This window comes from Protopterus annectens, chromosome 4.part1 (assembly GCF_019279795.1).
Source record: "Protopterus annectens isolate FY-2018-M chromosome 4.part1, PAN1.0, whole genome shotgun sequence".
NCBI lineage: Eukaryota > Metazoa > Chordata > Ceratodontiformes > Protopteridae > Protopterus > Protopterus annectens.
Window position 1 is genome coordinate 658275749 of NC_056734.1, and position 13034 is coordinate 658288782.

General features: G+C 37.7%; 1 protein-coding gene across 2 annotated transcripts in view; it reads right to left on the bottom strand.

The window, feature by feature from the left end:
- LOC122801004 (alpha-1,4-N-acetylglucosaminyltransferase-like) overlaps nt 1-12803 on the bottom strand; it is a 1504136-nt gene extending 1491333 nt beyond the window's left edge. For both annotated transcript variants that reach the window (XM_044070450.1, XM_044070448.1), the window contains exon 1: nt 12677-12803. The gene's annotated coding sequence lies outside the window, so the exon portion shown is untranslated. The remainder of the gene's footprint in view (nt 1-12676) is intronic.
- Between the last annotated feature and the right edge of the window lie 231 nt (nt 12804-13034).

Below are 13034 nucleotides of genomic sequence, written 5' to 3' on the forward strand. Positions count from 1 at the left end.
TCTGAAATTGCATTACAGTGGAGGAAATGGCAAAGTCTTGAAAATGGCCCAGTGATTTTTTTTTCCCTGGGAAAAAAATCGCTGTTCCGTGTGTTCGAGATTTAGTGCTTTCTATTTTAAAGGGTTGATTAAAGAACATTCGCTCTTTTAATCATTTGAGGTTATAATATAGACCTGTTGGGGAAGGGATGTAAGAATGTCTGGTTGAGGTAAGTTGGGTAGGTGAGGAAGCAATTGCAGATAGACAAGATAAACATGACAAGAGGCAGGGACTGTGATGGACATAAAAGTTTGGGGGACACCATGATTGGGCTTTGGGTAGGGACATCACAAACCCATGGTCATCAAGCTAGATGACAGTGAAAATCAAGTTCTCACCCACTGGACTGTCATCACTGTAACCTCACTCTGCCACAGGCTGGAATGCCTGGTGACTGCAGCTCATCCTCCTGGTATTACATAAAATGAGGGAGGGCAGCCTATCCAGCCGGCATAGGTGTGCACCAACAGTGTGGTACACAACCCTATGCATCATCCCTGACAATTCAGAGTGGGTGATAAAATCACAACCTCTGCCACTGCTCCTGGAGTGTACCACTGGACCAGCCTCCAGGGCAGGACTACCTGAGGGAGCAAGTTATGCAAGGGCAGCAGAGGTGGTGCTACCAGCTTGTCTCCCTGATGTACTGGGCAATGGTGCTGGAGCCGGTGGAGGGTGAGGCTGGTAGATCCTATGGGGCAGGCCTACCCCACTGTGCTATGGAGCATTTAGTGATGTGGTACACAGGGATGACATGGGCACGTTTTGATGACACATAATAAAAAAAAAAAATAAAATAAAAAAAAGAGAAGATAAGGGTTGGGGTGAGGGGGAGAGAAAAAAAAAGTGATATGATTAATACCTTCATATGTGACATGCAATGTATTGTTACAATTAATTGACTCTATTAACTTTTACTTTTAAAACTACCAACTCCTAACAGATAACTTTTACTTTTAAGACTACCAGCTTCTTACAGATGTACACTGTACTACAGATTGCAGCAAGTACTCCTTGACATGTGCATATGTTGCTCATATGTGTGTTCCACTTATACAGATTACAGTTTACCGCAGGTTATGTTTGCCACTGGTATAAAGCTTTTATTTTAAACTTTTAAATTACACATAATTGAAGAATTAACAGTATTGTATAGTTGGAAGTGTGGTCACTGAACCCACAACTTCCATCTAAAGTCTAATATTGTAGTCTTAGTTTGTGCTATAGACTAATCCATGCATACTTGCTTTTACAGTTAAGATATGCATGCTCAATTTGATATTGTAATATTGGACTCTTGGATTGTGCTACAGACTAATACACATAAACTTGCTTTTACAGTTGAGATATGAATACTCAGTTTGATACAAATCTATAAAATACCAAAAAAAGCTATCTTTAACTTTGAATGCTCAAATAGCACAACTATTCGGCTGCATACATACCACATTTTCCCTCATCCTTGCTAAGCTAGTCTCATGGGTTCATACATTGACTTCATGTTGCCTGGCAACTGTGGAAAACAACATAACAGAATATCATTATGAATACCAGTCTTGTCTATATACATCTTTTAAGTCTTACAAATACTCTCTGTAATTGATTTTTACACAAGTGTGGGATGTCTGTTGTCCTAAATTCCCCAATAAATGGTCAAGGATATCCCTCTTCCTCCTTCAGTGTCATTGTAATGATGCCTACATTGTCTGCCAGTGCAGGGAATACCGGTGGCATTGGTTACAGCCCAGCCCAATCTATCCCAAGCTTCTGACTTAAACTTGGAGCCAGAATAGTTACCTTGAAAAAAGTCTGGCACTGTGGTTCTTAACTAGGAGTCCAGTCAAAATCTTGGACTCCAGGACATCCCATCTCTGTGCCCTAAACCTGACACATTCCCCACAAACTCCTGCCATTTCTGATACAGATCTAGAGCAATGGAGAATGAGACTTTTTCATCAATTCTATTCATCGCATTCACTGGGGGTGTGCACACTATTTGAAAATATTTAGCTCCGCTTACCATTGAGCAAACACGGTGCTGGGCAGTGTGCATTTTACAAGCACTGTGTTTGCATGATAGTAAGCAGAGTGCAACAGTTGCAAGAAAACAAATTCAAGGTTATTGAATATAAGTGGAGAGCAGCAGTTGCTAGCAAAACAAATTCAAGGTTATTGGATGCATAGGGAGTTGAGCATGTGTTTTAGACAATTGTGAAGGCCATGGCAGTCCAGATAGCAGAAATCATCCTATACCACCCAAGCTCCCCTCTTCCTTCTCTCCTGGCTAACCTTCATACCTTTCTAATTTCTCTCATAGATCTAGATTGTAAATGTAACTAATATCTACATCCAGCCTTATGCTCTATGCTTCTCATCCCTCCTGGATAATTTCTTTAATATCTTAGTTGCTGTAGTGAATGATACCTATTTGACTGCAATTCTACTTGCTGTTTGTTGTAATACTACCTATTGACTGTAATGCAAATATTTTTCTTTGTAATTCATTTATGTGATGTAACTTTGTAATGTGGAGCTTTTCTCCCCGGGCCTTCACTGAAAATGGGATCTTGAGCCCAGTGGACCTCCCCGGTCACCAAACTGGAATAAATAAATAATAAATAAATAATACTTACAGCAATATAGTACACAATATACTCACTGTTATACATTTGAGAATAAATGTAATAACACATAGATAAATGAATACATAACTGACACAATATTAGTGGCTCAGCCCTCATACATATAATGAATATCAGCCACACCATATCAAGTGTAATAAGTGTGAGTGACTAAAATGTGAGGTGGAACAGAGTTAAAAATGCATGGAATATGCTGTATTCAAACCCAGAACCATGTGTATGGCAGTCCCACACTTACATTTGTTACCACAAGCAGATTGAGAAAACTCTTGTCTATTCTGTAGTTCATTGCTATAAATTGCAATATCACAACATAAGATAAAGGTTGCACACCTTGTACTAGAACCCAGGACCATCTGTACTCCAGCCTTACACTTACACCTGCTGCCTCATGGATAGTTACATTCCGTCTTTTACTAATCATTCTTAAGATCTGACTGTAAACCACTGTGCAGTGTCACTTAGTGATGCTCAGTGGTATTAATTGAATGTATCAGGTTTCTATTTTTGGTTGTCTGGGTCCTGTCTGGCCAGTTGTCCAGTTTGTGCATGGCTGCATTTCATGCAAAAGAGATAATCACAGCCAAATCTGACATTCATTTTTTTTCTTCCTGTTTGCTGTGTTTACACTAAGCAGTGCATCACACAAACAGTGGTCCCCCTCCCACAAAATAAAATCAGAAAAAGGGAGAAGTAGTTGAAATGAGGAAAAGTGACCTTTGACATACACACTAGAAAATGTTAGCACACATGAGATATTACTACATAGGTCTGGATTTGAACTTTCACTTCAACATACCTTCAGAACACAGGATGGGTGCCTTATCCCTTTTTGCCACACAAACATGCCGCAAGGAATTAACTCAAAATGCACTCAACTAACTGCAACAGCATCTACAGTGATATCAAACCAATTATTATTTGTACATTTAGTAGTGTAGTGTACCTAGTGATCACACAACCTGTCATGATTATTGCTTGGACCTATATAGCTCTGTCTTACATTTCTGCATTTGTTAACCATTTTTCATTTATATGAGCAGTATTCTAAGACATGCAGTGTGTAAGCCATTCTATATCATTGTCCTTATAATGTGTAAGGATATTAAGTGGAAATAGTATCATATGCAGTTGCCAACAAATGAGGGGCAGGTTGGATGTGAAGGAGCACAGGCTGTGACTTGTGCGTTGCTTACTTACATTTCCAGCCTTACATCTAACACTTTGTAGATGTGACCTGATATACCTACTGGAAGAAATGCAGCCTGCAGTGCTGTTGTGTTTTCCTTCTCTTAGCCTCTAATCAGTCACAATTGCAATCCATTAAAAACAAACACTGAGAGAGTGCCTGCACTATGTTTACACTCCTATATGGATCCAATTTTTGGGGATTCTGCAATTATAATTAATTCACACCTCATTTGCATCTTCACTGCGCTGACAGCCCTGAATCTATACCATATAAAAAGGCAAGTCTGTACCTGGGCAGGCTGATGGTGAGGAGACTTGTTTATGCGGAGAAGAGTGAAGATACACTATTACTTTGGGATACCTACACAGAGGAGTACTGAAATTCAAAAGCTATGCTTCTATTTGTTCAGCTGCATACTGCATATGCCGGAATGTATTAAAGAAAATACTGAAGCAAATGAATTTACACTTTTATCTGTAGGAATAAGTTATACGTGTACTAATGGCATGTGCATGTTTGGCAAGCCATTTCAGAGGTATACATGATTGTCAATACATGAAAATGGAATGTGCTGTGATAAATATGTACAAATGTTTCAAGGACAATTCCTGTGATAGCACTTTTAACATTTCAAAGATGGCTTGTTAGCAAAATATGTCATTCTTATGTTCTTCTGGGTGGGGGGAGCAAAGCTGAGTTACTGTTATGGCACAGTGAAGGATAGACTGTTCTTTTGTGAGTGTGGGAGCAAAGGTGAATTACTGTTATGGTACAAACAAGGATATGTGGCTCTTGTTACTCTCCTTGTTTTGCATCCTGTGTGTTGTTAGTATTTCACATCTCTAGACTGTTTTATGTTTCTCCAGTGGGTAATATTGACTAGCTACCTTTTCTGTTTTATCTGGAAATAGTTATTTTGTAGTTATAGCACAAAAACTTAAGCACACAACAAACTGGAAAATGAAACTCAAACTAAAAGCTTTAGATGGAATGAAGGAGCTGACACAATTCTTTAGTACTTTCATTCAAATTTATTCTTTATGAACTTCTTCAGAAAAAAGTTAACCTCTCTCAAACGCACCTCTTATAAGTTACATCACATGACTTTCATGATACTTTTAATTAAAGGTGTAAAATCATACCATAAAAATAGAAAACTGTCTTGTTTACCAAACAGCTTAGAATGTCAAAGCTTCATAAAAATGTCTTAATATAAAATCATTACCATATTATTGTGATTTAAATGTTATTTTAGTGCTACAAAACACTTAATATTGATGCATTTGTTCAGACCAGGGCTCTGTCTGCTACCAAACTGATCTGCCACAATGACTCCTTGCATTCTAAAATCAAACTGGTGTTCCCTATGTAATCCACTTGTTGAACATAATCTATGACTGAAAAGGTGAACTTTTTGAAGTTCATACAGTGAATAGCATGCCTAGCTAAAGCATTGGTAAAGTCCTTTTTCTTAATAGCAAGTGTATGCTCATATATTCTATGCTTTAAACATCTAATGGTATTTCCTATGTAGTAACTAGGGCAAGAGTCACATACTGCCACATAAACTATCTTTGTACTCACAGGTAAACCGTCTATGGACCCAAATAGTCCTTTTAAGATGTGTAATAAATGTACTAGATGCATTGCTTATATACATACATTGTTTACACTTCCTACAGGAGAAAGTACCACAAACACTGTTCAATTCAGTCAATGCTAAAGTGTGCCCCCCCACCATTTTCCAAAATGTTTTTGATATTCTTAATTTTCTTATAGGTGAACTTGGGTTCTACACCTACTACCTGTATGAGTTCCCTATTCCCCATCAAAACCTTCCAATTGTCCTTTATTATGTGTTTGATGACACCCATCTCATTGACAATGGGAATGGGGAAAGAAATAGTAAACACTGTGTTGTCCTTCTTTTTCCTGTTGTTACTTACATCACCAACCCCACTGATGATGGGTTTGGCAGCGTTTTGTCTTAGAATAAACAATTCCTTATGTACATTGGTTAACCAAGCTTGGTCATACCCTCTTTGTTCAGAATAAATGTGTCAGCATGATTACCTATTGAAAAAAAGTGTCATCATCAGATGTGAGTCTACAGAGGTGAATAAATTGACCCTTAATCACCCCTTTCTTCATATGCCTAGGGTGTAAGCTAGCTTTGTGCAAATATTGGTTGACAAAAACATCTTTCCTATAAATCTTACTCAGAAAAGTGTTACTGGATGCATCAAAAGCCAAATGTATATTTAAAAAATTAATGGTTCTACCAAAACTTCTCACAGAAAATTCCAAAAAATCTGTGATGTGATTTAAGTCTCTAACAAAGGATTCAAATTCACTCTCATCACCAGTCCACAGAAATCATCAATAAATCTTTGATATAAAATAACATGGGACCTTTGTGGATGTACATACAAATATCTCTCCTCCCACATGACCATTACAAGGTTGGCAAAATATGGGGCCACCCTTGCCCCATAGCCAACCCTGAGGTCTACTTATAATATCTTTGGTTGAACTCAAAAAATTGTTGTCAAGAACTATGCCCATAAGCTTGCAAACCATCTCTATTTTACTGTGTGTAAAGTCAGTGTACCCATTAAGTTAATCTCTCAGATAATTTATACCAGCATCTTGGTTGATACATGTGTACAGTGATTTAACGTCTAGAGACAAAACAATAAAATTCACCATGGGTGAGGTTAATGCCCCTCAAAATTTCCAAAAGGTGTCAGGGGTCCCTAAGGTACGACTTTGCTTTTTGCACTATAGGATTGAGTATGTAATCCAGCCATAAAGAAATATTTTCTGTCTTTGTTGTCTTGGCTAAAATAATAGGCCTGAAGGGCAGATTTGTTTCTGATTTGTGTACTTTGGGTATCCCAAAGAAACTTGCCATGCTGGAATGATCCACTAACAAATATTCATATGTGTCATGATCTAAACTACTCTGGCAAAACATGTCAAAAAGATCAGTGTTTATTCTCAAAACACTGTTGTTGATTGCATTCTTATCTACAACAGAATAAGCCGTATCATTAACCAACTAATGCCTTTATTTTTACTTAAAATACACAGTGTCTGATGTTCTCCCACAGTGAGGTTATGCATGACGGTGTCCTTTACAATATTCTTCATGTCCAGTTCACACATGTCCCTGGTCTGAATGAATGCATCAATATTAAGTGTTTTTAGCACTAAAATAATATTTAAATCACAATAATATGGTAATGTTTTTATATTAAGACATTTTTATGAAGCTTTGACATTCTAAGCTGTTTGGTAAACAAGACAGTTTTTTTTATTTTTATGGTATGATTTTACACCTTTAATCTAAAGTATCATGAAAGTCATGTGACGTGTAATGTAACTTATAAGAGGTGTGTTTGTGAGAGGTTAACTTTTTTCTCAAGAAGTTCATGAAGAATAAATTTGAACGAAAGTACTAAAGAATTGTGTTCGCTCCTTCATTCCATCTACAGCTTTTGGTTTGAGTTTTATTTTGTAGTTATGTGACACTTATGTGTATTATCCTTCTGTTGTCTTTTAGGACACCTACAAGTATGTCATGCAAGTGCGTCAATCCATGGAGATCCCCCCCTTCACCGATTCTGAGAACCAGGTGATTGTAGATGGCCTTGGGCAACATGGTGTTTTTCTGCTGGAAAAGGGGATGGAAAGATATGGCACATAGGATGTGAATATGGCAGCAGATTGTAGATGATGTCAATGCCATCAGTGGTCATGGTAAGACATACAAGCAGGTCCACCACAGGGTCACTAACATGATCACATCTGCAGGAGGACAGCAGTTGCAGTGGACCATGATCAGATGGTTACTGGGAGGGCCTGCTAGGGAACCATCACTAACCCGTGTTGAAGATTTCCTGGCCAATCTGAGAGATCCAGACAGCTTCCAGGAGAGTGCAGTACAGCATGTCCTGCATATCAGAGCAACAGCTTCTGAGGCAGAAAGCACATCCTGGGAGGAGTTCCCAGGTAAGCTTTGTTATCTGAACAGTTAAATACTGTTGTATAGTAGAACAATTGAAATCATTAAGTTAATTCTATGTCACATGTCTTGTTTTTTTTTGGAGGGGGTTGAGTATTGCTACAGTTATAGGCTTAGGTTGGAGTTGTCAGACACATTCTTGTTGAAATTATAGTTAATGGACATATAAAGCAGTAAATGTATTTCCGTCTGTGTTAGTGTTAATTGTGATGATGTTGCCCTTACCTCTTGCTAACTTCTTCCAGGACCATCTAGACTACAGAGGAATATCTCATCTGCAGATAGTAAGGGAAACATTTTTATATCTGTACTGCTGAACAATTTAAAGACATTTTGTAGTGTGTGATGTGATCTCAGACCTGTTGTGTATATTGCTGTACTGTTTGTAATAGTAGTCGCATGTTAGTTTGTTAGTATATATTGCACTATAGTAGTGCAGGTATTAATTTATTCTTGTGTTTCTGACTTTTCATCATAGATGATCATGACAGTGGGAGTGTGGGACCTGTACCACCTGTTGTCAGTGTATCAGCAGACTCTGAGGATGATGGTGGCCAAAGTGAGGCACAGTCGGGGTGGGGGTGCAGAGGCTGAATCTGACACTGAGGTTGACATGCAGCCATCCTCTGCATTTCCAATGGACACAGCCAATAGACCTACACCTACCCAGTCCAGTGATCCAACACATATTGGACACATGGAGAGTGAGGACATTGTCAGAGAAATATGGCTACTGTGGCTTCAGTGCCTGTTGTGCCTGGCCATAGCCAAACTGTGAGTAAAGTGCCATATAGGAGGATTGAAAGAGGTGCTCAGAGGGGGCCTGCTGTCTCTCCCCCACCTGTCGCATGTGTCTCTTCCCGTGCCACTCAACGTATGTTTAGGGCCATCATAGAAGCAAGGTCATATTTCCATAGGTGCTGCAGGCAAATGATCAGTGTTGTGAATGTGGCACAGTCTGACATGTGTGACTGCCTCAGCTAATGTGGCTGTGCCCGATCATGGTCCCATAGTGGCAGTACTTCCACTGCTCCATCAGTGAAAGCCCTGTCCATGCTCAGATGTGTCAGTTTATGGGGTTGTGGTACTGGGTGTCCCTGTGAAGGGAGCTTGTTCAGCAGACATCAGTCACGCTCAGGTAGCAGCACCGCATCTGATCTTGGGGCTGGAGGTACCAGTGCAGTTCTCATGGTCAGGATGACATTGATGAACTGCCACCGCCACCATGCACGGCTCACACATGTCTGACATACCAAGACAGAACCGGTACAGAGTTTGATTGTGTTCATGCAGACACCCACACACCAATTTCACCAGGAGGACCCCTACAGACACACTCACACAACAGTTACTCATTTTGTCTCACTGGCCATTTGTTGGTCTATCCACATTTCTCCCTTCTTCTTTTACTTTCAAACACTCACCTACCTTTTTTGTCAGCCTAGGCTTCCTGCCCCCCCCACACACACACACACACACACTACCATGTGCAAGTGATGATAACTGTGCCATATTCCTGTTCTATGTTTTGGATTCAGAGCTACAAAAGCTTTGTGTCTGATGCTCAGGGTGCATAGCTAATTTATTGCTTAGTATAGTATATCTGCATTTGGGCTGTTGAATTGGTTATTGTACCTTTGACTTATATTGGTCTTGGAAAATTAGACATATGATAGCATCACAATTTCCTAACTTTATAGTGAATGATCATGTGAGGGTTGTGTAGTCAGAAACTGCAGTGTGTATCACTACTTTCTAACTTCTCTCTTTAATGATTTTCCAGTACAAACATATGGTGCTAAACTGAGGGCATGCAGTGATCATCAATACTTTTGAGAGGTATGACTGTGTGATCTTTGATGCCTGAGGCCTACTACTTAGTAATCGACACACATAAGTCAAATAAGTCTCTGCTGTCACATGTCAAAGTAATTTATATACAAATCTTTCACCTTTTACTTGCTTACCATACCAACTAATGAAATACAAGGATATGCCACACATTCATTTTATTAAACAATACACTCCAGGTTCAGGACTTACATTGTAAATGCAGCAGTTGCCACAGTTGCAGCAGCATTGGCTTCGGCCTGTAGCACATGCAAATGAAATAAAGCAGCATCAGCAATAACATTGTTTCTGTGTAGACTCCTTTCCGTGGCTGTGTTCTAAAAGATTTGGAATTCACAAATAAAAAACAGCACAGAGTCTACATGAATGCTTTATAGTCTGTTGATTAACTCTACCATGTTAGTTTGGTTAATTAACATGCAATTTAGCTGCTTATGTTGTAATTAGCATGCCATGGTGTTTACATGGTTTGAATGGTGTTGTGAGCAGCTACATGGTGCTTAGTGAATCTAAAACTTTCTGTGGCCATGTGCACATAGCGCAGTGATGCACACGCAGTGAAGAATCCCCTTGATGGGTTAAATGTGGAAATATTGATAGATGTAGGACATGAAATGTAAAGGAAAATATCTTTTTTTTTTTAGAATTGCTAAACATTTTGTGTTTATGCCACGTTTTTTGGAAGCTGTGACTGTGAAAAGTCAAACATGACAAGTAATATGATTTTGCATTACAATGTTGAATTAAGAAGGGCAGAATAGGAGTACAAAAATAACTTTCTCTAAAGCAACAAACCAGTACAGAGAAGCCACCCCCAACATAGACTTTGTGTGCAGTTAATTTATTATTTTGCTGCACTGATTATACATGCATGACTTTTATAATACATGTGATTTGAATCACAAAAGTATTTATTCTAGAGGAAGCAGTAAAACAGATAGTTTTATCTAATCATCCAATCAAAAATAGTTAGTGGCATATATTTCATAAACATAGATGGGTGGGAAAAGTCTAAAAAACAATACCGTAAAAAAAGAACCATGAGTGCTAAGGTCTGTTTGATATGCTTAAAGAATTACATCTAGTAATTATATTTTAAATTATTTTTATTAACATTGTCATTTTACTTTTTCTGTACACGCATTTAGAATCAAGCACACTGATTTAATGTTCTACATAACATCAAATGTTAGGTTTATTTGAATCAGTTTCTGGAACATCCACATACAACCATTTTTTAGATTTAAGTTAAACAGCCTCGCCATTTAAAGGTGAATACTCTGCCTTCAGAATTCATCACACATGTATATCAAGTCCATTTAGAATAACACATTGTTTAGAATAACACATTGTTAGAAATATTAAAAACAGTAATAAATATACTCAAGGTAAAGCAATTGCAGCAGATTATAATCAGGAAACAATTGTATAGAAAGTCAATTATATGTCAACAATAGACACCCTTGTAAATACTTTATTTTGGTTTTAATGTTTGATATCTGTTTAGAGGTTTTAGCCTACTTTTTTAAATAATTTGTAAATACTTCATTGTCATAAATAACCTGCATTCATGTTTTCTTGTTTTTGGAAATGAATAAAAATATTTAAAAAAAAAAAAAAAAAAAAGCTAAAGCAATTCATTACGATAAAGCAACTCATTACTATGTTATGAAAAAAAAAAGTCATAAGCAGCCTGTTACTTATATCTTGCAAAGGAAAGCCATACAGCCATACATAAATCACAAAATGTTAGCCTAAATTCTGCACTGTTAACTAACAGGAGAGGAAACTTTGATCCAGAACATAATAGATAGGCCTGCTCTTTTAAAGTGAGTTCCGTTTTAAAGATGGCATGCCAAATAGCAACATATATCTGGCAAAGGAATCGGCCATCTTGTGAAGAGAATTTAAATTGTGAATGTCACCTAGTAAAGCAGATCTGTTGTGCAGGTATGGAAACTCATATCGAAGTAATGCCTCACTGTTTAGCACAAAGAATTAAAGTAATCAACTGATCATCATCATATAGTCCTTGGTTTAATTCTCACAGCTCCAGTTGCATAGAGCTGTGACTGAGAAGATTGCCTTTAATAAGGCAACATGCCTGTGCTGCCCATGGAAAGCAAGTACTACCTGATTAAGAAAAACAGCAAAAAAAGGGAAAACCGTAGAAAAAAATGTACAATGGCAGCAAGTGGAATGTTATCAACTGTATGTTAAGGTTGTTAGTACAGTGGAATCAAATACGTGAACAGTAACTAGCATATGTGAAGTGCAAACACAGACTCAATTCTCATTGTGTTGATGGATAATAACGGGTCTTATTCTGCATTTACTCAGTGTTCAGGTTAAGTAGACACAGTCCTTAAAAGGTACGGTTACATATCAAAGCTTTATTGCTGCCTTATTTTTTGATATTTTTATACTTCACTTCAGCAATAAAGAAAATTAGCTATCATATTCTGCTTATCCATTACTTATACTTTCCAACAGCATCTGAGACCTACTGAAATGCTGGCATGTTATTTTATTGTCTGTTTTACTCTGTAACTAACAGACCCTGGACAGAATTTTATAAAGGCAGATTTCTCTATCACTTGTGCTTTCACTGTCGCAGTAAAAAGCATTTTCTTTGTATATGAAAAAACAACATGAAACCCATTTCTTGTGTCTCCTTAGGTATATTCAGATTCTAGCAAAGTAGATAAAATTAAACTTTAAACAACATAGAAGTATTTAGTTCTGTACCACAGAGAGACAAAAATAATATAACCAGCAGTGCACAGGACAAAGATGATTCTAGACAAAAGAAATAATGCTGTGCAAGCAAAAAGGAAGGAGAGAAAGAAAAACTGCATCAGCACGTATTATACTTTTAATCACATTACACAACTGAACTGTCTGAAAGTAAAACATTCACTCACCAACAATAGCTTGTAAGTATCTTTCATGTCTTTCTTTTAGTCTGCAAACAGCATTTTATAGATTAATTTTATAGCTGAACCTTGTATTGAAATAGCATTTCTGCATTCGCAGACAATTAATTTTTATAGTTACATTACTCTGGGAGGGGTGGAGCTACAGGTTGGGGAGTTAGTGTTTTAATGGATGCAATTTTTTTTAAGACAATGTTCTCATGGGTGACTCACCATACATATACAATTCATGATCTTGGCAGATTTTCAGAGAATTTAATTTGTTTACTACCATCAGGTTACTTTGCCAATCATCTTTCATCTGTTATGCCATCCTATGACAATCGGCAGGATAGGGCTAGTCTTT